This window comes from Tachypleus tridentatus, chromosome 7, assembly GCF_004210375.1.
Source record: "Tachypleus tridentatus isolate NWPU-2018 chromosome 7, ASM421037v1, whole genome shotgun sequence".
Classification (NCBI taxonomy): domain Eukaryota; kingdom Metazoa; phylum Arthropoda; class Merostomata; order Xiphosura; family Limulidae; genus Tachypleus; species Tachypleus tridentatus.
This window is the reverse complement of record NC_134831.1, coordinates 62,428,006-62,453,402: the sequence shown is the minus strand read 5'-3', so window position 1 is coordinate 62,453,402 and position 25,397 is coordinate 62,428,006. Positions and strand designations below refer to the sequence as shown.

Here is a 25,397-nt window from a genome sequence, read left to right as displayed (position 1 = left end):
AAGGTGATGAATTGCTCAATGTAGTAAGTGTATTTGTCGATGGAAGAGCGTGGTTTATACGCTTTGTTTTATCTCCCTTCTCCAGGATAGATAAACATTTAATTCAGAATTTAGATTATAGAAATTTCCAACGCTCTTGATAAAACCTTGGTCAACTCTTGGGCTACTACTATTTTACCAACAAATAGCGGGATTTTTCTAGCTGCAAAATAAACGATAACAAAATGTATATTTTTTGTTCGTAAACTTAATAATATTTAGATGTATTTAAATTTATTTAATGTGTGTATTCAAAGTCACAAAACTACTAAAGAAAGTTAAGAAGATAAAATACATTATTAAATATTGTGTTTTTAATATACGTATATATTGTATTAAATGTTATAATAATCTCAATATTATAATATTTATACAGTGACCGTGTGTTTGACCTTTGACTTTTACATAACAGACCATCTATTGAAGAGAGCGTACAACTATCTCCCGTCCTGGCGCAGTCTTTCGTACCAGGTCTCTTTAACGGCTCAGAAAACGAATGTAATTTTTTTAGCTGAGGCATAGCGGCTCAGAGAATGCCTCTCAATTTACTAATTACAAATTTTTAGTTCGTAGCCCCGTCATCTCTTGAAAGATTTGAGATCTAATTACAGTTTTGGATTCAGGAGGTCAAACACTTTCTATTGACGTATTTGACCACGTCCAAGGTTTCAGAGATTAATTTACTCTAATCCACCTAAAAATGTTTAGGGTAAGCTGGTTGAAATCTTGATGAGTAATAAAACCGAATCGAATATATTTGCGTCCATGCTTGATATTGCTGATGCACAAAAATATAACTAATGAAAAAAAATAGTAGATTAACATACTCTAATCCTGCCTAAAAGAAGTTTAAATGCCACGACTACTGAGGATTCCCTCTTGTTTTTTATTTAGAATTTTCCTGCAAAGCTACACAAATAGCTTTACATAACTGTTCACAATTTTGAAATGAAAGAGTAGCTGGAAGGCAAATATTCAACAACAACTATCGTAAACTATTGTCCGACCAAAGAGAGAGATTTTACTGTCATCCTTATAGCATTCCCATGGCAAAGAACAAGCCAAGAACCCTCAGATTCATAGTCCGGACACACTAAGCACTAGACTACGCCCAGAAGGCAGCTTGGCTTTTCTCAGCTGAAGTCGTATGGCTAATAAAACACAGCCCTGATTCCATATGTTTATTTCTTCTTGTCATAAGAGTTTTATATTCACGTGAAAATTTCCTAATATTTCACGCAATTTCATACATATCTATAAGTTATTATTTCGGGTCGCACAGCGGCACGTCTACGGACTTAAAATGCTAGAAACCGGAATTCGATACCCATGGTGGGTAGAGGACAAGAAATAAAAGCCAGGGTGGAAGTTAAAAGTTTCCTGTGTGACGTTTTCTTGAGATGGTCAAGAAAAAAAAATCCAAATAATATTTTGTTTTTCTATAGATTAGATTACAAATAACCGTATTAAATCTCCCGTTTGCGTTTTTCTGTCATGTAATAAAACATTTTAACGAACACTCGTTCTAACATATACCGAGTCATCTCACACATTCCTATCAGAGCAACACAGCTCACAAAAGGACCATTTCTCTTCGGAAAATATATAAAAAGACTGCAAAGATACGGTTAGGTAGTAGTCAGTATATTGATAAAAAAAATGTATTTTTGGTAGAGACTTACTAAGTCGATAAATAGTTGTAAACGAAAGTGGTTGAACTGTTGTTTCATTATTTATATAGATTGTTTAATTTCCAATGGTATTAAAAGATATTTCCGATCCAAACATTAGAAAAGTAACTAAAACCTGTTTAAAGAATAAATATACCGTAACATGCAAAGTCAGTTTTCACTATTTGTAACCGATATGTTCTAACCTTCATCATTTTTGTTTGAGGTAATTGTTATATCTACACTTCAGATGATAGAAACTCACTACCACAAGTATAAAACAATATCTTTATATTGTCTCCAAGGGGTGAATACAACAACGAAATTCATATTCCTATTACTGTTAACATTATATTCACCATTTACTTAGTTTGAATGAATTAACTTTAACACATTGCATAACTACAAACCACATAAATTTCGTTACTTCGATGACAAGCAAAACTAAGTTATATTCTACAACACTACTATAGACCGAATTACTGTCTCGTGGGATGTCATCTGTAAAACTAATAGTCATATGAAAACTAAGAAAAGTCTTTTACTAAAACAAATAGTGAAAAAGCCGGTAGTTAACCTAGCTACTAACTACTGAGGTGGTAATATAAAGGTTCAAGGTTCGAGCAAAGATGCTTTTGAGCATACTCCATATTTTTAATTGTGAGTATGTTATAAAACTGATAGTCAGTCCTGTTATTCAGTTGAAAGTGATTGACAAAGACCTAATAATAGTGGTAGCGAGTGCTTCTGACTGGCTGAGCTCCCTACAGCCATTAGCTCAAACCTAGGTGGTTCAGGACTGACTGTTTAGCACGTCTCACATAACTTGTCGTTATGGTTAGAATTTAAATTTGAATTCTCTCGTTAAAATACAAAAATACGTCTTAACTGATTTTAATACAGCACTGTGGTAATACTCATGATAAACGATAAGAAATGGCAACCTCAAACAAAATGCTTCGTTTTATAATAAATATTAAAAAAAAAACATTTCATAAAGTAATTCAAGTGCCCCCCGCTAGTACACCAGTATGTCTCCGGATTTACAACGCTAAAATCAGCGGTTCGATTCCCCTCGATGGGCTCCGTAGATAGCTCGATGTGGCTTTGCTATAAGAAAACACACAAACACACAGTAATTCAAGCATAAAACGAAGGCAGAAATCTGAATAATTTCATGACAAAATAATACACATGGAGAAACGTTCGGCGCTTTCTTGTCTAATCAGCTTCATAGTCCATGTGAATAAATGTTTGAACAGGGACGCTATTTAGTTGTTTTTTTTTTTTTTTGAATTTCGAACAAAGCTACTCGAGGGCTATCTGTGCTAGCCGTCCCTAATTTAGTAGTGTAAGACTAGAGGGAAGGCAGCTAGTCATCACCACCCACCGCCAACTCTTGGGCTACTCTTTTACCAACGGATAGTGGGATTGACCGTTACATTATAACGCCCCCACAGCTGAAAGGGCGAGCATGTTTAACGCGACGGGGATGCGAACCCGCGACCCTCAGATTGCGAGTCGCACGCCTTAACACGCTTGGCCATGCCGGGCCAGGGACGCTATTTAGAAGGGAAGATAATACACATAAATAAAATACGTGGTTTCCTTTATTTGAATAGTTGATAAGTAATATACCAAAGAATGCGAGTATCTTTAGATACTCTTGGGATCTAAAGAGCCTTTTATCCATATTAATATCTGCCCCATTTTCACTCTGTTAAAATCTGAATGGCGTTTTTGCCTTTAACGCTATTTCTATATGAATCGCAACATACGCGTGGACAAACATGATATTTTTATATCTAAACAGCGCTACAATCCACACTAATAAGCATTTAACGCTGTAGTTAATCAATGTTGCAACTCATGAACAAAAATGTGACACACCATATATTCACTTTTGCAACATATGGAGAAGATGATTCGGATTACATTGTAATTGATAATATTTTTCTTAACGCGATTCAAATGAAACAATAAATATAAATTAAATATGCTGCGAGAACGTTCTTTATGTTTACTAGAAGACAGTCGTCACTGTGTTACATAGCATAGCAACCTTTAATATTTTCCAAATGGATAGTAAGTATATCGAAAGCAAAAACAAATAAAAATGCTCATGGATTGAAATGTTCACACGTGTTCCATTGTCTATATCTAAACAGACTGGTTGTAACACTTGTCTACGTTTTAAACGTCTATTTATTGTGTTTTACATTCCTCACTGGATGCTCTCGGAGACAAACTGATCAGAATATCAAATTATATGAATATAATAAGAAAGGTTCATTTTTGCACCTTTGTTTTCAGTTTTTAGAAAGTTTTATTAACAGTCGTGATAGAAATAAAACAAAAAGTAGGCTATGAGTCAGACCTCGTTGTACAAGACTTGATCCAGACTTGGCGGGGCCATACATATTGATCCAAACCAACGTGTGTGGTTAACACCGATGCTATAGCTTAGGCAATGAGTAAGGAATAACACGCTTTCTTTCCCGTCAAAATCCAGGTAAAATCCCCATCACTTTAGACATGTCTGTCAGCAGAAGATATGTTGCTTACAGTAAAACTATGTATTCAATCAACACCATATAGTAAGTCTGATTACCAGACACCACTAATCAGAAGGGGCTATAGTTTCTTATACAATCAGCGTTACAATTCACGCGGGTAGATATTTGACGCTTTCTTATCTAATCAGGATTGCAAACACATGGGTAAATGTTCTATATTTTCTTATCTAATCAGGATTGCAAACACGTTGGTAAATGTTCTATATTTTCTTATCTGACCAGCACCACAGTCCACTATGTAAATATTTGGCGCTTTCTTTTCTTATCCAAACAGCGCCATAGTCCATATCGATAAACATCTGATGCTTTCTTATCTAAACAGCGCTACAGTCCAGGCACATAAACATCTGACGCTTTCTTATCTAAACAGTGCTACAGTCTACGTTCATAAACATTTACGCTTTCTTATCTAAACAGCGTTACAGTCTACTTTCATAAACATTTGATACTTTATCTGATCAGGGTTAATAAACACTAACACTTATCAAACCAACATTGCAATACATGCTGATAAACATTTAATAGTTGCTGTGTAATTGGAGTTATTGTATTTTCGGATAATGCTTTGATAGGGTTTATTCAATCATCATTTAAAACAGATGGACAAACTTATGACATTCTCCTATCTAACCAGATGGGAAAATTTAAGATATATTTTTATATAAAATAGTATAGTTCACATGTTAAGTCTACTATAGTTTCTTAGCATGAAGCGTGAAACTTTCTAACACTGAGAACTGGAACAACAGAAACATAGGATTATCTTTTTCTACAAGAAGTCTTACTCACAAAAAATAACCACAAACTTTTCTATACAATGAAAGTAAGAGCCATTTCTGATGTCAATCACACTGATTTATATAATTTGCTACAATCACAAATGTTTGGTATGTTTCTTATCTGTGAATTCAGGTGTGAATTATGAAACACAGTATTGCCACACATCTTGTTGTTCTATAGTTATGCACTGCGTAGGAACATATATATTTGTACAAGCAACTTTTCGTTGATAACTGTACGAAAGTACTACGTATTATAAATGTTCTTGACTACGACATAACTCCTTGTAGTAGCACTGAGCACGTACTTGTATTACTTACGTTATTCGTTAGGACAGTGTTTATTTTATTTTTAACAAGTCTTCAAGTACCAGCAGATTGTTTTTTGTTACATCATTTATAATCCACCCCCAGATCCTAGATACAGTTACAAAACACAGTATATATCCTTCCGCCAGTACCTTATGCAATCCCATACTACATCTTTCTTGCCAAAGATACTAATTCAGTGTGAAAGCAACATTTGCGATTTCCTGAGGGAACTCGCAGGTGACTGAATAAAACATGTTGGTTTCGGTCCTACGAACCATTTGAATGGTTTTAAGACAGAAAGGAAGACACAGTAAAACAAGGAAACACTTTTTTTTCTGTGTACGAATGATAGTTCAGTTAATTATCTACACTCATAAACTGAATGATTTTCAGTTTTGATCTCGATAAATAGATTTATCTTAATCACAAGTTCATATATAAATCAAGTAAACCTAAATCCTATATAGAACCTAGAAGTCTACGGATTTACAATTCTAAAATCAGTGGTTCGATTCCCTTCGGTGGACTCAGAAGTTAGTCCAATGTGGCTTTACTTTAAGAAAAAAAACACACACAGAGAATCTAGCAAATGAATTCTCTTATGTAATGCTCGACTTAAAGATAACTTAAATTTACACAGAATAGTCATGTGTCCGTGCAGCCATAACAACGTCTAACTACAACTTACTTAGAATGTAAGCCTAACTCATGAAGACAGAAAAGAAAAGTTAGATAATTAAATACGATAATTCGAACAAAATACAGCAATACAAACAAGTATAAATGAACAATGAACTTTCAAATCAAAATAAATAGCAACCAGAATGGAGCAAACTTTTCATAATTGATCACTAAACTAATTTATACGAAAACAATCAATTAAAATTTAAAAAATCCTAATGAACTAGTTACTTCGTGATTATGGATCTTCTCTTATTTATCCTACTACTTTTGCATTATGTTTCATACACAGCCTTAATGCTGTAGAAACGTATTCTTTATAATTAACTACATATTTATTAGCATTTGTGAATTACATACTTTCACTTATTGGCCACAAGTGACGCAACTGTTAGGGTTCCACAGGTCCAATGTTCACGTCTTGTTACTACAAAAAATGAGCTGCGTTATAAGAGTTACAGTCAACTTCCACTATTTGATTCATATAAGAGTAGCACAAGTGTTGGCGGTGGGTCCTTTCATTAATTATGTTTCCCTCAACCTACTGCAAATAACTCTTGAGTATCTTTGCGTGAATATTAGAAAAACAAACAAACCTTCGCTAATGACCTTCATAATTCGTAACTACACAGTTTTACACAAGTTATCTCTACCAATGTCAACGCGACCCGGCATGGCCAAGTGGATAAGGCACTCGACCCGTAATCCAAGGGTCGCGAGTTCGAATCCTCGTGACACCAAACATTCTTGCCCTTTCAGCCGTAGGAACGTTATAATGTGACGGTCAATCCCACTATTCGTTGATAAAAGAGTAGCCCAAAAGTTGGCGGTGGGTGGCGATGACTAGCTACCTTCCGTCTAGTCTTACACTACTAAATTAGGGATGGCTAGCGCAGATAATCCTCGTGTAGCTTTGCGCGAAATTCAAAACAAACCAATGTCAAAACTCCTAGCAATACTTTAAGCTCTTTTTTTCAGTTTAAACTCATTATGAAATAGCTTTTCCTTCAGTGAAGTATGTTCACACGCATATGCCTAAAGATTATTTATTCATTCTTCCTTTTATACACGAACACCATGAACAGTAAGTTGTTAAATGGACTGTGTTATGCAAGATTGACATAACCACAAAATCCCAAAATATTTATATATATATTCAGAGCGAACATATGCTAGTCATTCTTATGAAAAATAACCTAAACCCAATCCCTTTAGATTGCTGCTAAAGATAGGAAAGTTCCAACCCACACTCGTACTATCAAGAATATTAATTATTCAAAAATGGCCTACGCGGGTTAGATCATTTCTGCAAAACAATTTTTGAAAATAGCAAGTTGGGGAGGTGTTCTGTAAATGTTTATAAGTGCATGTAGATAATTATATACATCTATCATCTCAGTGTCATCCCAATTTGTCATCTTTGTGGACATATCCAAGGTATGTAATTCTTTCAGAGTCCGTCTAGGAAACAGAACAACTGCAGAGGAGAAAGCAGAGCGAACGGCTTTGCTTTATACTCCTCTTACAGCAGCTCAACGTGCAACGGTTGTGATGAACCAAAGTCTTGATGACGTCAAAAATGCGCCTAACGTTTGATCTACATGAGCTCCCCACATTCCGTCAAGACTAACATTGTGTTTTACAAAATAAAACAAACAAATTTGGCTGTATAATCTTGAGTTTCACGTTGGAAACACAAACAAATAGTACTTTTACAGACTATTTGAAAATGAAGCATGGATAGAGCACAATAAGTTAATTCTTGTTTTCCAAAACACATCTGTTTGTTTTTAGATATAGAAGTCCGGAGTGACTCCTGGGGCAGCTAAAACATACATAAGAACCCACCTTCTGCAACATTGACTTCAGATTCATGCCTCATTGAAGACCATCACATTACGTTATAGAGCTGCGGGAGACAGCTTCGGAATGTGTGATGTCTAATGTCTGCTAAAAAGAAAAACAACAACAGTAGCTTCTGTACACATTAGATGATTACCGAAATGTGATGAAAGTACGTCACCAGAAGAACCCTTCACACTCATTGGGATGAAGAACTCAGAAAGCAGGTGTCAACGGGAAAGTAAACACATAGGGTGAAAAGGTAAACTGAATGATGACACTTGAGATAAACTCAAGAAAGGTGACCCTCATATGATCTTCATAAGGACCTCTGTGCTTGAAAACGTGACACAGCAGCCTAACATCGTACGTTGAATTGGAGGGAGGCACCTGTCCTTTCCTTAAAGTCTAATCTTTACTATGTCCTGAGAGGACAAAGTGTCAGCCAAGCATTATGATCTAAGAGACCTAATGTGTCTCATTCCAGATAACTGGAAGTAGGTTTACTACTCCAACTTTCAAGATGAGAACATCACTAATGATGTGAAGTGCTTTGATGGAAAGCTTATTGAGGACGATTAACTCTACTCGATTTACCTCAAGTGCTACAACAATAAGCACTAATGATCACAACAAAAATATTTGTATCGGAAGTGTTTTTTAAATAAATCTATAAATAAGTGTTAAGAAGTTGGTTTATATTTTATTACATTCCTTGTCATCTTTCGAAAAGTAACAATTTTAGGAAATTTGCGTTACGCAAGAATGACGTAAGCTACTAACTATCATTTCTTGAATCACAATGACAACTTTATTGTCAAGTAAACTATTTATCCTAACACACAAAAGTGATCTTTATTGATTAAAATTAGAATGAACATCTGGTATTTATCTCTGATGTTTTGTAGATAAGTGTTTGTTTATTAGTGAAATTCGCGCAAAGCTACACGAGGAATATCTGCGCTAGCCGTCCCTAATTTTGCTGTTTAAGACTAGCAGGAAGGCAAATAGTCATCACCACCCACCGCCAACTCTTAAGCAGATAGTCATCACCAACCGTCGTCAACTCTTTGACTGTTCTTATACCGAATAGTGGAATTGACCGTCGCATTATAACGCCCCCATGGCTGAAAGGGCGAGCATATTGTTACGACGGGGATTTGAGCCCTCAACCCTCAGATTAAGAGTCCAGCACCTTAACCACTTGGCCATGCCGGGTCAACGTAGGCAAGTTAAAAGTTTTGGTAATTTAATGAGAGCATCCAGTCGTGGGTCAGATCTCTTTTGCATGACACCATTAAAATACCTCCCTGTCGTGTATTAAAATAATATAGCAACACCTTAAGTATTGAAATATATCTTTCGTCTACAGCCTTATTCAATAAACAAAGACATTGTTAAATGTGTCATTGAATATTAGTAAAATTATGTACAGTACCTTGTGGTATATATTCTGAACCATCACACTGTTAAATGAATACTTGAATATTATTAAAATTATGTAGCAACACATCCATAGCTGACTCCATAAACAAGCACACTGTTAGGTACATTCTTGAATTAGAAGTATCTATCATTACACTATGGTGAATATTTCGTCTATAACCTGACCTCGAGAATCAGCACATGGTTAGATATACTTTTAAATTAAAATCATCTTTGCAACACACCGTGATGTGTATTCTGTCTGTAACCTGACTTTAAAAACAAACACTTTCGTTATTAGCTAAGCTGTTCAAGTTCAGCTCAAACGACTAATCACCAGAAATCTAACAAAAGTGACAACATGTAGGGAAGAATATAGTTTAAGAGTTATTCATAATGTTTTTTGGCACCTCGTTGTTAAGGTATTTTTAGTTATAGAATCGGAATAAATGACTCGCGTCTTTCATTCCTGACACGCTTTGTAATCTCTCTGTAGAATAGATTAGTTGGCTAACATATTTCAACAACACGTTTCTGAATAATATTTACAATAAATGATAACATAACAACTGTTGTTTGTCGAATAACTTTTTGTATCTTTTTAAATTTTGCACAAAGCTACACGAGGGTTATCTGCGCTAGCCGTTCCTAATTTAACAGTGTAAGATTTGAGGGAAGGCAGCTAGTCATCACCACCCACCGCCAAATCGTGGATTACTCTTTTACCAACGAATAGTGAGATTGATTGTAACATTATAATGCACCCACGGCTGAAAGGGCGAGCATGTTGGATGCGACGGGGATTCAAACGCCTTAACCCACTTAGCCATGCTGGGTCTGCTAGACGAGGACTATCTGCGCTTGTCGTCCCTAATTTAGCAGTGTAAAACTAGAGGGAAGGCAGCTAGTCATCACTTCCCACCGCCAAATCGTGGGTTACTCTTTTATCAACGAATAGTGGGATTGGCCGTTACGTTATAACGCCCCCAAGGCTGAAAGAGCGAGCGTGTGTGGTGTGGCAGGGATTCGAACCTGCGACCCTCGGATTACGAGTCGAACGTCCTAATCTGGCCATGCAAGATTTCATTAATTTAATTACTGATAAAGTCATAATGCATAAACAGATTTAAATAGCCAGGTGACTGAACTCATGCTGTGACATCTTCAACACCAGCATCAGAGCTTCAACATGTTTGCATTCGTCTATGGCACAATTAAATTACTGCAATCGTCTTTGTCACGCATTTTCAGGGTCATTCTTTACCTCCACCCTCTTGATCTTCGTTCAGTTCCTCGATAGCTGAATATTTTTGTTTCTTTTTTTCAACATAACTGGCATTGTCAACATTACCACTACCACTTCTTTCCGTTCGATCCTCGATGGCAAACCTGTCGTTATAAAGGTCTCTAGTTATTGGATTTATGTTCTAAAGGAACATTAAATTTTTATTTCATTAAACAAGTATTTGTCTATTTAAAGATCACGCGAATTCAAGAAATCCTAACTATTAACTGATGACAAAATACAATAAATCTTTCTGTCGAAGCGCATAGTTATCAGTCCTGTTTAATTAATGGTTATTTGTTTTATACACGCGGGAGTCTGTTCTTTTGACATGCGAATGATTTATATAATGCCAAAGGAAGAGAGACATAACTAGTACGCACTTAAAACAAAGCAGAGAAACGCGAAAGGACGTCCAGATTATGTGCAAGGATTAAAGTACGCTTAAATATATAACACTTTAACCAATACTATTTTTAGTATTTACGTGTAAACAAAATACGTCAGTACTAATTTCTTCATTACTCAGACACAGAAAACTTGTTTATTACTAGTTAGCCTTGATAAACTTGTCTTTAAATAAAATTTAACATACCAGTATGAGCTTTGTTTATTTGAAATTAAGTATAAAGCTACAAATTGGGCCATCTGTGGTCTACGCACCTCGGGTATCGAAACCAGGTTTCTAGGGTTGTAAGTCCGCAAACATATCGCTGTGCCACTTCAGTAAACAGAACAATTCCATCTAGATCTGACAAGGCCTGGTGGTTAAGAGGCTGTACTTCAATCCTTTCAACGGGATTGGATCCATGTTTTGGACCAGGAAAGTCAGGTTTAGAGGTTTTTCTCTCTCAGGGATTGTTATTTTGTTGCACTGTTACTGAACCCTAAATAATAACCCCTGTCGTGTTGTTACATTATTCACATTATGTTAAATTTTATCCACTGTTTGCAGTTTTAATTAACATACTATCGTTCATACCACGTTAAAAGTGCCGGTTCTCTTCTAACGCGCTCGACTTTCAAATTGCGGGTCGTGAGTTCAATTCCCGTCACCGAACATGCTCACCCTTTGAGCCTTGGGGCATTATAATGGATTGGTTAATCCCGTTATTCGTCCCTCTAGTCTATTACTGTTTAACGCCTACCCCACGTTAGCTTTGCACTCAATCGGAAACAAACTAAGAGTTCTGTTCATTAATTAATGATACTCGTATTAACGTCAAACTTCGAACTTTAATCCAGTTGAGCCTTGGGGCATTATAATGGATTGATTAATCCCGTTATTCGTCCCTCTAGTCTATCACTGTTAAACTAGGAACGCCTACCCCACATAGTCCTCGAGTAGCTTTGCACTCAATCGGAAACAAACTAAGAGTTCTGTTCATTAATTAATGATACTCGTATTAACGTCAAACTTCGAACTTTAATCCAGTGTGATAAATAGTTTACAAACTTGAATGTTTAACACCTAATCAGTCAACAGATGTTTTTAATCTCTTTCTTACTTATGCATTTTTATTTAAATTTTACTTTCGATTTTTTGTTGACGTTAGCATATTACACTTTTACTTCACACATTCTCTGCATACAATTAAAGGTTCTAATGCTAATACACTGTAGATTAACATCTATCTCTAACTTTGTAAATCACTAAACTACTTTCACAGTAAGTCTAAATCCGTTGCTTAATGTGCTGTTGCCACTGTTTTTTACTGTGAAATTGGATTACAGATATCCAGTCAGTGTACGAAGTATTTCAACTGCATTTTGTCTATAATATCTTTTGCCGACGACGCGTTTCGATTAATCTAGAATTCATTAGGCCAGTTGGTTGTTTTTTTTTAATTTCACACAAAGCTACTAGAGGGCTATCTGTGCTAGTCGTCCCTAATTTAGCAGTGTAAGACTAGAGAGAAGGCAGCTAGTCATCACCACCACCGCCAACTCTTGGGCTACTCTTTTACTAACGAATAGTGGGATTGACCGTTACATTATAACGCCCTCGCGGCTGAAAGGGCGAGCATGTTTGGCGCGACGGGGATGCGAACTCGCGACCCTCAGATTACGAGTCGCACGCCTTAACACGCTTGGCCATGCCGGGCCTAGGCCAGTAGGACCCGCTAAAATAGTTGTTGTTGGAACACTTTTATGCAAGCCTGTTGTTACAATAATAATTGTTATGGTGAAGCCTCCTTTTCTAAGCTGGCGAAGCATTGTTATAATTACTTGTATTTATCATAAGGCATTAGTAGCATTAGGCCAATTATGTTTTAATACTGCATTCTTTATTAAGTCCCTTAGGGTTGAGAATTAGTAGAGTGCATAATGTTCGCATTTCAACAACGCCTTGCACAGCATATCCATTGCCGACGATGCATTTTGTTCAATACAGAGTTCATCAGACTGGCTGGAACGTAACACAATAGTGTTCAGAAAACAATTTATGTAAACCATTTTTTATAAGAACAGTTTATATTTTTTCTAAGCTAGCAATGAATGCGGCAGACATAGAATGGTTGGAAAATTATTATATATTATTTTTCTTCCTTTATTCTTGAGTAAAGTCTAAGGAAATGAATAAAGAATGTAGTGTTTTAATATAATAGGCCTAATTCTAATGCCCTATTACAATTTATAACCACGCTTTTCCAGTTTACAAAAGATGTTCACGCTATAATAACTTAATTCTATTACAACTGAAGTCGTCTATGTTTACATCAATATTTTTATTTTCCAATTAATATCATAATTCTAAGTTATTTTAAAATATAATGTAATAATCTATTTGCTTTTTATATCTTTGTTTGTATTACAATTTGTCTTTCCATCTTTTGTTTGTTTTTGAATTTCGCGCAAAGCTACACGAGGGCTATCTACGCTAGCCGTCCCTAATTTTGCAGTGTAAGACTAGAGAGAAGGCAACTAGTCATCACCGCCCACCGCCAACTCTTGGGTTATTCTCCTACCAACGAATAGTGGGATTGACCGTCATTTTATAACGTCCCCACGCCTGAAAGGATGAGCATATTTAACTATTTAACGTGACAGGGATTCGAACCCGCGACCCTGAGGTTACGAGTCGAGTGCCTTAACCACCTGGCCAAGCCGGGCCCTATCTTTTCTCCAAGGGCGTATTCTAATACTTGTATCATTGTACAGGGTGTTCGGAAAGTCACTGTGCACTTATATATTTATTAACAGACAAAAATGCACAGTGACTTTCCGAACACCAAGCATAATGTAACGGACTCGAAAATTTATTTCATTCTCGTTTTTAAGACTTTTATATACATCAGAGTAAGAGCGTTATGCCAAAAACGTAAAGCATATAAATATATATTTCCACCTAATGTTAATATTACGCCATGTTCTTCATATCACATGTCGCACCACATTTAGTTTTACAGTCAAATAATGCAACTTATGTTCTACGAGTGTTTCGGTCTTTTGTTTAAAAAAATTACTTTCTATAATATTTCTTTTTACTACGATCGATTGTTGTTCTTTGAATTAAGCACACACCTACACAATGGGCTATCTGCGCTCTACCCACCACGGGTATCGAAACCCGATTTTTAGCGTTGTAAGTTCGCAGACATACTGCTGAGCCACTGGGAGGCCACTACTACGATCGACAGACGATAGGGTTAACAATCGAAGTCATTTGTAGAAGTGAGGCCTCAGAATACCGATAAAATAAACTTCAAGTACGAAAGTTACATTTGAAAATGGATTGGTAAATTAATCAAGAATTATCTAAAAATCCACCATTTTGCGTAATAACGTTGCTGTTTTTACTTTACCTTTTACTTTTTCTGAATAATTTACTATCTCACAGTCTCTAAGAACCACGTTTGCCTTGCTAGATAACGAAATAATTACTTTTACCTGATGGAAACATTTAAAAAAGTATGTATAAGGATTAGCATACATCACTAAATGCGAAAGCAAGTTCTGTTAGGATAATTTTTTTTCACTACCCTTCTGTGTTAAGACAATTTGCATTAATTAAATGGTTGAGTTCTCTGTCTGTTTGACGTAATAATATTACGTTTTACTTTAGGGGTCTAGCTTTGATAAGTTTGGTTACGTTTGGCTGAAATTATTATGTAAAATTTAAAAAAAATCTGCAAATGAAAAAGCACATATGTGGACAGTTATAGCCTGTGCAACTTTATTAAATATAACAGTCCACTGAAAATATTACACAATCTGCATTAACACAAAACCTTTAAGCTGAACTAACAAACTTTCGAAAAATATCCTAAAAACGTGCTAAAGTATAAAAGCTAAATCCTGGTTCTCGGTGATCACATCTTGAGATCTCAAGTGACCAATTCAAGAAAAATATCAACATTAAAAATACATTTTTAGTGATCAAAAGATATATATATATATATTGTAAAAGAAAGCTTACAAATTTACAAAAAAAGAAATAGAATAACATAAAACAAAATACTTATTACAAAGACTTACAACATTGATATTCCAATACATTGCACAAATACATTACCAGAGGGTTTCATTATAATTTCATGAGTGAACGTACTACTTTCTTCCAGTGTATTAACGGGTGTGGTTTTAATTTCCTTTTTTCCTTTCGATCAATAGAATCAAATCCATACATATTTACAATAAAAAATCTGTTTCTTCCTTCCTCTTTCTCTTTAGAATCTGTTTTTTAAGCACTAGAAGGAAAGTTTAGTAACAAAGTAGTTCAAAACACTGTAAACATATAACTTATAACAAAACGTCTTTGTTTAAAGTAATGTAATTACCCAAACAACATTATACTGATAAACAAACACAGCTAGTACATACATCTTAATAGTTTAACAAACCTCCTATAGCAGGAACTTACATTGTTTCGTTTTACTTTTTTCTGTTTGATATATTACACTGTGGTTATGGTAAAGGAACTTACGTTTATTCTATATTTATGATTACTTGGAAGTTACAAAAAGAACAAACGATAAAGTTATCTTGATTTGTTGTTTCACCCTTGTTTTTGCCTGACCTTTTACATTATGGTTATGGTAAGGGAACTTACATCTACCCTGCATTTATGATTACTTGGAAATTGCAAGAGCAAACGATAAAGCGAAAATTATCCTATTTACTTTAGAGGTTGGGCACTACCATTGAAAAACAATACCTTTCAGCGAGCCACCCTCATCAACAGTACCTAATAAATAAAACATTCGTAAATGACGAGCGCTGTCCTTTTAGTAATGCTTGAAATGCTACAAAATAATGTTTAGTTTAATTATACTTTCATGTTAATTACCAAACAGTTGAGGTTAGAATTTTGGTTTTAGGTAAACATGCTTCCTTTTTCTTTATGCATTAAAATGAACGACATTGGTCCTTTCAAACAGATTACATCTAAACGTAAAAAAAACAATAAGTTTCACAAGATGCTTAAACCATCTTCTACTGAATTTTCACGTCATCTTGAACTCGTAGATATATTCAGGCAGAAAATACGCACGCACGTGGTGAAAAGGTAGATAAACGGTATCAATACGACTATGAAAATAGCTCTTAGCTGTATATAAATGTTCTTTTGAAATATTTATACCGGCTTTTAATCTTTATGTTTTCTTCGTTGCTATGGTAATAAATATACAAAACGATACTAAAATAATAAGCGCTAGAAAAATGAAAATAAAATATCAAAAAGCACAAATGCGCTACGCAGACTACACACACCGGTTCTGAGGTATGTTTGGATTCTATGGAGGAAACAAAGTGTGTTATAACCACACGTATCATCATACTCGAGGTAAATCTCATATGGAGATGAATTGAATCTACGCAGTGTTTTTTTTTTATTATTATTTAAGAAACGCATGATATTATATAGTGTTAATCTGACGCAAATCAAAGAACATTAGCAACCGTTCCCAACCTGACACATTGCATAAGGAAAGTTAAATGTTATTCAACCTATAACGGAATTTCTTCATGGAAAGCGTTATCTGATCTAAAACTTTGTCAGAAAATACCGTGTTCAGAGTCTGATCTAACAAATTCAGGAAACATACATAGATTCAGATCTCACTTGGTAGTACATAAAACATAAATTTAATTTAGCACGCTTCACCACAGAACGTAGACTGGTGACTGGTCTAACACACTACTCAAGAGAACGTACTGTCTGATGTAACACATCTCTCTTGGGAACATAGACTGTTGGTTTCATCTAACAAGTTTTTCCAGAGAAGTAGACTAATGTTAGATGTAACACATTTGTGCAGAGAACTTAAAGTAGTATATAGCTTAATATAATTTTCAAAAATCATAGACCGGTATTCAATCTAACACATTTCTGAAGAGAGCGTAAAGTAGTATCTAACCTAACAAAATTTTCAAGAAATCATAGACTGGTATCCGATGTAACACATTTATCCATATAATCTACACTGCTATCTGAATCTAATTCTCTTTTGTGGAAAACGTAGTAATCGATCTAGAACATTTCTCTCGACTCGTTATCTGAGGGTCGCGGGTTCGAATCTCTGTCACACCAAACATGCTCGCCCTCTCAGCCGCGGGTGCATTATAATATTATGGTCAATCTTACTATTCGTTGGTAAAAGAGTTGGTGATGGGTGGTGATGACTAGCTGCCTTCCTTCTAGTCTTACACTGCTAAATTAGGGACAGCTAGCACAAATAGCCCTCGAGTAGCTTTGCGCGAAATTCAAGACAAACCAAACCAAGCATCGTGAAACTATTTCAGATGTTCTTGATATGTGTTCAGCTCCATTAAGACGAACGCTGCAAGAGATGTTGAAAACAGATCTTGAAAGTGTTTGTGTTCTGCTCCGTTAGGATGAACGGCGTGTAACAGATTTACCCTTATACGTTTATTTTAGTACCTACGCTTGTTTTATTATAGTTTATTTGGTTTTTTTGCGTGTGACTTATATTGTTGATTATATATTGCGCAAAACCCGCCTGTTATCGAAATTTGTAGGATATTTTTGAATAAAAATCAAGAATATGCTTGATGTATATTAATACTAGTGATTGATAGTATTGTCGCGAACTTCGATGAATGTTCTAGAGTCTCGTGTGATTAGTATATAAAAACTGACGCACCGAGAGGCAAATATGAATATTATTGGATAGCTACAGTAGTGTACTTATAGGCCTAAAAAGCTACAATTGTGATTAACGTCTATTAATTGGAAAATGCATAAAACATATCCACTTATCCAAATGAACTGTTCACAATATTCTCCCTCTGAAAGAAGGATAAACCACGAGGGATTAAGAAATTTTTAATATCGTACGGAAAATGTAAAGAAAGTTTATCGTATTGTTGATGAAGTTTTCTCACGTAGTATAATATAAAAGGTTAAAAACAGGAGCGAAATAACACATTGCCAACTTCTTATTAGTATAAGAAAAATGTATGGAAATTCCTTCACTGTAGGACCGAGAATGTGTTGCTACATAAGGATAAGTCATAAATACACAGGATTGTTTCTACAAGCCATAGACAATGTAACCAGTGGTCGTGATATTCCCTTTTCTGACATACCCGTCACATCAGCTGACTTCGCATCCATATAAACTTTTCCACACTTGATTTGTTTATTACCTTGAAACCCAACGTCCACATATAGCGAAGGATCTGAGGGAGATGTCAGAAACCTCGTAAACATTTATTACAATAGAAATTTCGGTAACGCATAATAGTTTTATCTAGATGCTATCAGCCTGAGTACGACTAACGACAGAGAAAGTAGTTATTATGTCAGTGCAGGATTTGGAACACAGTTTTTATCAAGTGCGATTAACCCTTCTGTGTCAACATTGTACACTAATAGCACGTTTACTAATATTACCCCCCCCCCGATTATCATTCTCCCACCCGTTTTTTTTATCACTGAAACTCTGTTTGAGTCTTCTATTGATATTAAAATTTACAATTATGATGTTCTGAATCATAAATAATTTATTTTTTTATTTCTATATAAACTTATACTAATCATAATACCTCCATAGCTGTAATTGGTTTGGTTTGTTTGGAGGTTCTCGCAAAGCTACACGAGGGTTTATGTGCGCTAGCCATCCCTAATTTAGCAGTGAAAAACTAGAGGGAAGGCAGCTAGTCACGACCACTCATCGCTAACTCCCGGGTTACTCTGTTGTCAACGAATAGTGGAATTTACCGAAAAATTATAATGCCTCCACAGTTGAAAGGGCGAGCATGTTTGGTAGGATGAGTATTCGAACCCGAGGCTCTCAGACTGCGAAAGGAACGCTCTGATTGCTTCGCCATGCCAGGCATCAGTAGTGTCAAAAGTTATGACTCCTAATGTAAAACACATTGCTGAGTAACATTTTTTCTTATTTGCAAAATATGACTTTTATATGCTGGATACTACTGCATCAAGTGAAAAACATTATTATTAAAGCTTTTCGTAATTAATATAAAAAATTTCGCCTTTCGTTCTTTTTACAAAATAGCTTATTTTACTTTATTTGGAGTGTGTGTTTTCTTATAGTAAAGCCATATTAGGCTATCTGCTGAGTCCACCAAATGGAATCGAACCCCAGATTTTAATGTTGTAAATATGAGGACTTTCCACTGTACCAGCGGGAGACAAGGTGTTTGGAATTAAACATAAGAGTACATGATAGGCTACCTGTGCTCTACCCACCAAGGGTATCGAAACCCGGTTTTTAGCGGTACGAGTTCGCAGACATACCGCCGTGCCACTGAGGAGTTTATTTTCGAAAGCAGTTTAATTCGTCAATAAAAGTAATTTGATGTAAAATAAACATACGTATTGCTATAGTATTCATATGATAAGCATACCTTGAAAATGGTTAATTCCAAAAAAATGTAAGTAAAATGTTCCATTTCATTGTGTAAATGATAAACATATTGATTGCAGCATGGTTCAGACACATACATGTATATCCCTGTCTTGAGTCTGAATGTGATAGACGTGTGTATCTCTTACGTATTCCTCGATAACTCGCTAGATTAGGTTTGGAACAAACAAGAGACTTATCTTATATGTTTCAGTGCACTTCATCAACCAGCTTGAACTTTAGTGAAAACGTTTCTGTCTGCTACAGAACTTACATTTCATTTTCTCATTGAAATGAACAACAATTATTTGTCCTCAGAAATACAGGAGCGAAAACATTATTACACATAAACAAGAAGAAGAAAAATCGGATGTTTCGGGTATTTAATAAGAATGAATGATAGAAATAATACCAAAAGACTTTAGAAATGGGTTCCAGGAGGACATGAGAAATGAGGATGGCAAATAATTACTAATAAAGATGCAATAGATAATTCCCAAATATATAAAACCTTCGTCTGTTGATCGGCTGGGAGAAGAATCTTAGAAACAATTACATTGGATGAAGCTATATACAAGAACATCAAGTCTGGCCTCAGATGTTAACTAAATAAGAAGAAAATAGAATATCATGTGTTTACAGAGAAATCATTCTGGTTTTATGTTCAGATTTTTATGTTTATTGGAAATGTTGAACAATATCGGGGAAAATAAACAAACCTAAACTCTGTGAGTTCCCCGCTAGAGCAGCGGTAACTCTACGTATTTACAACGCTAAAATCAGGGATTCTATTCCCTTTGGTGAATAAGGCAAATAACCCAACGTGATTTTGGTCTAACCATGTGAATCTTAGAAATATAATTATACGTTGATATTTAAACTTACCTATCTGCTAGAAATAGTGAAAAATAAATCCGTGTCCGCTAAAAAGAATGACAAATAAACCTACAAACCTTAAAGACGTTATTATACGTTGATATTCAAATATGCTTATCCACTTAAAATAGTAAGACGTGAGGTTTAGAAACACAATTATATGATAATATTCGCCCAGATTTTCCCACTAAATCTGATCAGTGAACATCTGGATGACTGAATGTTAATCAAAAGCTCTAATGAAAGCATTGTGGTACAGAAAATAGTTATCTAATAATATGATACATTTATTATTACAAAATTTCTGCTTAATAGTTCATGTGTGTGATAAAGTGTATTTTGCAACGTTTAAGTAGTAGTTCATAGACTACTTTTTGCTAAAATTTGCATCACTCTAAAAAATGAGAGCAAAATCACATTTCAAAATTCCAAATTACATTAAGGAAATTCCACATAAAAAGAAACAGTAAGTTGACAAGAAACGAACGCTGAGCTGTAATACCGTCGTCATAGTTGTTTGTACTATTAATAATATTTAAAGTTTTATAATTCAAGTGTAGTGTTTAACCTGTTCAGTGCCGTAGACGAGATAACTCGTCCAAGCCGATCGGTAACACAGTGCCACGGACGAGTTAATTCGTTCTCAATAATACCTAACTTCAAGGCTAGATGTCAGCACCATACACGCATTTGACCTACTTACAAACTGTTTCACTTTCGATCCAAAATGGCATCACGAAACAAGTTGCAAAATGAAGAAGCATTAGAGTTGTATTGTAGCAGCTGAAATACGTGGCAGTCAACAGGTTAAATTTCTAAACGTGAATAGAGAACAAATTACTAGGCTCGCAAGTATTCCATGGCTGCGGAGTTTTCTAATAAAATCATTAAAAAAACACTTAATTCTCCTCTTATATTGGAATTGTTCGTTTAGTTTTAGAATTTTCGTGCAAGCTAGCACAACGGTCATCATCACATTGCTGTCCCTAACTTTGCACTACTAATCTAGTGGAAAGACAGTGAGTTAACTGTTGGTTTTGAATTTCGCGCAAAGCTCCACGAGGGCTATCTGCACTAGCCGTTCCTAATTTAGCAGTATAAGAGTAAGGGAAGGCAGCTAGCCATCACCACCCACCGCCAACTCTTGGGCTACTCTTTTATCAACGAATAGTGATAGTGGAATTGATCGTCACATTATAATGCCCCAACGGCTGAAAGGGCGAGCATGTTTGGTGCGACGGGGATTCGAACCCGCGACCCTCGGATTACGAGTCGAACGCTTTAATTCACTTGGCCATGCCGAGCCGTTAGTTAACTTAGGAGATGTTCTGGTCACACTAAATACTGAGAATTGGTCATCGCTCTTTACATTACAAGATGTTCATATTGTAAGGTGCTTTGTAATTTTCTCAACGAGATATACTACGGGTTTAAGTTACGTGTTTTAAAATTGAATTTCAAAATTTGTGCCATGTGAAAGGTTTAGAGAGTGTGCTCTACAGTTGAGTTTAATATTTGTATCGTGACACATGAAAAGGATTTAGAAATTATGTTTTATAGTTAAGATTAATATTTATATTTTGACACATGAAAATTGTTCAAATTATAATATTTGTGTACTAAATTAATTATAAGTATTTAGGTTTCTTATTTTCAAAAGAATAGTCTTCAACAATAGAAACTGAATATTCCAATGAATATTTTATTTGTTTGCTTAGGATGTTTACAGCTTACCTCTGAGTCTATCCTAATCAAAGAGTGGGGTTTAATGTTATTGTTATAGCACCTCCTGTTTCCCAAGTGCGGATCACTGTTTTACTGCAACGGACACAAACCACGGACCTTCGGATACATTAGTCACTTAATCTTGCCCGGTGTGTTTGTTTCTTTTATGTTTTGAATTTCGTCCAAAGCTCTACAAAAGCTATATACGCTAGCTGCTCTTAATTTTGAGCTGCTGGATCGGATAGAAATCAGGTAATTAAACATCACCCATAGCTACTCTAGTGGGCTACGTTTCACAGACCAAATACAGGGATATTAATTGGCATTCTTATAACCATCTAAGGTACCAAATTGCAAGTTTTACTTCAATGTATTTCCAACCACAGAAGCTTAGATCAAACAGCCTGACCAACGGGCTATACTCGGTCCATACCCAGCTCAATTCAAATAAACTTCCTTAGAAAGTATAATGTACACATGTATATTCGGTACAAATAAACATATCACAGCAATATACCGAAAAGATATAAAGAATGTTACTGCAATGCTACTTATGAATAATTTAAAATGTTTGTTCTATCTTTCTGAGTTTCTACTTTAAATGCGCAACTATAGGAGAGTTTGTTTGTTTTGAATTTTCGCATAAAGCTACATAAGAGCTATATGCGCTAACCATCTCTAATTTAACAATGTAAGACTAGAGGGAAGGCGACTAGTCATCACCACCAACCGCCAACTCTTGGGCTACTCTTTTACCAATGAATAGTGGGATTGACCGTCACATTATTACGCCACCCCAGCCGAAAGGGCGAACATGTTTGGTGTGATGGGTATTCGAACCCGCAACCTCAGATTACAAGCCTAGTGCCCTAACCTCCTGACCATGGACTAGCGGAGAGAACGGGAGTACCTTTACTAAAAACTCTTAAATTTATTCGTAACATAAAAACATTGGTAATGGAGAAAATTACTGTTGCTAAACTATAGACCAGGGCCCGGCATGGCCAGGTGAGTTAAGGCGTTCGACTCGTAATCTGAGGGTCGCGAGTTCGAATCCTCGTCACACCAAACATGCTTGCCCTTTCAGCCGTGGGGACGTTATAATGTGACGGTCAATCCCACTATTCGTTGGTAAAAGAGTAGCCCAAGCGTTGGTGGTTGGTGGTAATGACTAGTTGCTTTCCCTCTAGTCTTACACTGCAAAATTAAGGACGGCTAGCGCAGATAGCCCTTGAGTAGCTTTGCACGAAATTAAAAAAAAAACACACCAAAAACAAACAAACTAATGACCAATAAATGTAATTCCCTCTTTGCATTAGATAATAAAGTTTGGAAAGAGTTTGAATGGATATTGAAAGAAACGTCATTATAAAATGGACAACGTTTTGTCGTCATTGTATGTTTGTAACTTCTAATCATGTTTCTTTCATTATCCATTTAATTTCTTTCCAAACTTTATCAGATAAAATATGGGTTCTTCATAATCAAACTTGAGGTTCATTCCTTCAGACGTGGTGGACAAGCAGATAGCCTGATGTGACTTTGGTATAAGAAAACACACACACACACATCCTTCAGATGTGGTGGACAAGCAGATAGCCTGATGTGACTTTGGTATAAGAAAACACACACACACACATCCTTCAGATGTGGTGGACAAGCAGATAGCCTGATGTGACTTTGGTATAAGAAAACACACACACACATCCTTTAGATGTTCCATACAAAAACGCATTCTTTGTGTTTGTTTCGTCTCATAGAACTTGGTGCCAAATATAACTTTATTCTATGAAACTGAAACATGTTTGGTTTTTTAGCAGATTCGATGTTCCATGCAGTGCACACTTTAATTATTAATATCTACATTTAATGAGAATATGTCAAAACAAGAGTTCAAGAACGTAGTATTTTGTTAATCTGAGTAGTCAGTTTTTAAATTAGCTTCATTTTGTTCGTCTATTCGACAATGTTAAGCCTCCATCTAATATGACAAATTCGCGTAAGATAATCAGATTAGAGAACAGAAGTAACTCATCTTGTCCATTAATAAATTTTACTCAGAAGATGAGGTCCATAAATAACTTTTACTCGTCATTACTAAGAAATTAAACTAGTTCTTCTCTTGATAAATTAGTTGTATAAACTTCATTATAAAATTAAAACCACGTATCTTCTTTCGGGGTAATTATATTTAAAAGTAATTTAACTTTTTCTGATGAAATAAGTTTTTCATTCGTACATATCGCTCGATCTATCGCTGTTGAAATTCATCTTGAACGAAAGAAATGTATATACTCTATCCTAAAAATACTTCTAGTTTAATTTCCGTTACCCATTGCAATGTTGCAGTTTTATAATTTCTTTTTTGTCATAGTAAAGTAATATTATAAACATTTGATTGCGGCCAACAGTGAAAACGGAGTCAGTCTTTAAAGTTCTGTTACCACACTGTTTGCACTGGACTTATTTCCATATTCACCCAAATACTGTAGATTTAAAACACGCCCAATTTCGACAAGTGCATCCACACTGAATGGGCAGGAATAACATTTTTCAGTTAAAATTTGTTTTTTTGTAGTTAAGCACAAGTGTACACAATGGATTATCTGTGCTATGCCCACTACGGGTTTCAAAACCCAGTTTCTAGCATTGTAAGTCCGTAGACATACCATTGTGCCACAAAGGAGCCGTAGTTAAGAATAAGACATTTTCAGTAATTGCGAGCAATCTTTTAGAAATTATACGTCACTTTTAACAACTAAGTAAGAAGAATGTTCGTTGATATTAAACTAGAGATTTTCATTAAGTGTTCATGATACAAAATAAAACTGATAACCTGAAAATTAAGAAAGGAATTTTATGTTAATACTCTACCATTGGACGCTTAATTGTATCACGTATTTAATTTTTCCTTAAGCAATTTGATCCTTTTCAATATTAAAGTGCAGAACTTGTTCATAACTTATTCAACCAGAAATATCTTAGTGAGTTGAAAATTAAATTATTATACTATGGAAACGCAATTTGATATTGTTAGCATGTTAATCATATGGAGGACTAAACATGTAGTCTCTGCCAAATGTATCTGTAGCAGGAGAAAACTAAAGGAATAGACCCTGTCAGGAATACGTAAAATTAGCAAGGAATAAATTTTGAGGCCTTTTTAGAAGTATTAAAAGTAGACGAAAACAGAATATAAAAGATTTGTTTGGCATAGCTAAAGTAAATAACAACCGGATGTATAAACTTTATTCGGTAAATTTAAAGTACAGGTGTATTCACAAATGTAAGGACCGGTTTGGCCAGGTGGTTAAGGCACTCGACTCGTAATCTGAGGGTCGCGGATGCGA

The 25,397-nt window shown here is 35.4% G+C and overlaps 1 protein-coding gene across 1 annotated transcript in view; it reads right to left on the bottom strand.

The window, feature by feature from the left end:
• Nucleotides 1–25,397, bottom strand: part of LOC143255808 (uncharacterized) — a 116,089-nt gene that overhangs the window by 49,748 nt on the left and 40,944 nt on the right. The window lies entirely within an intron of this gene.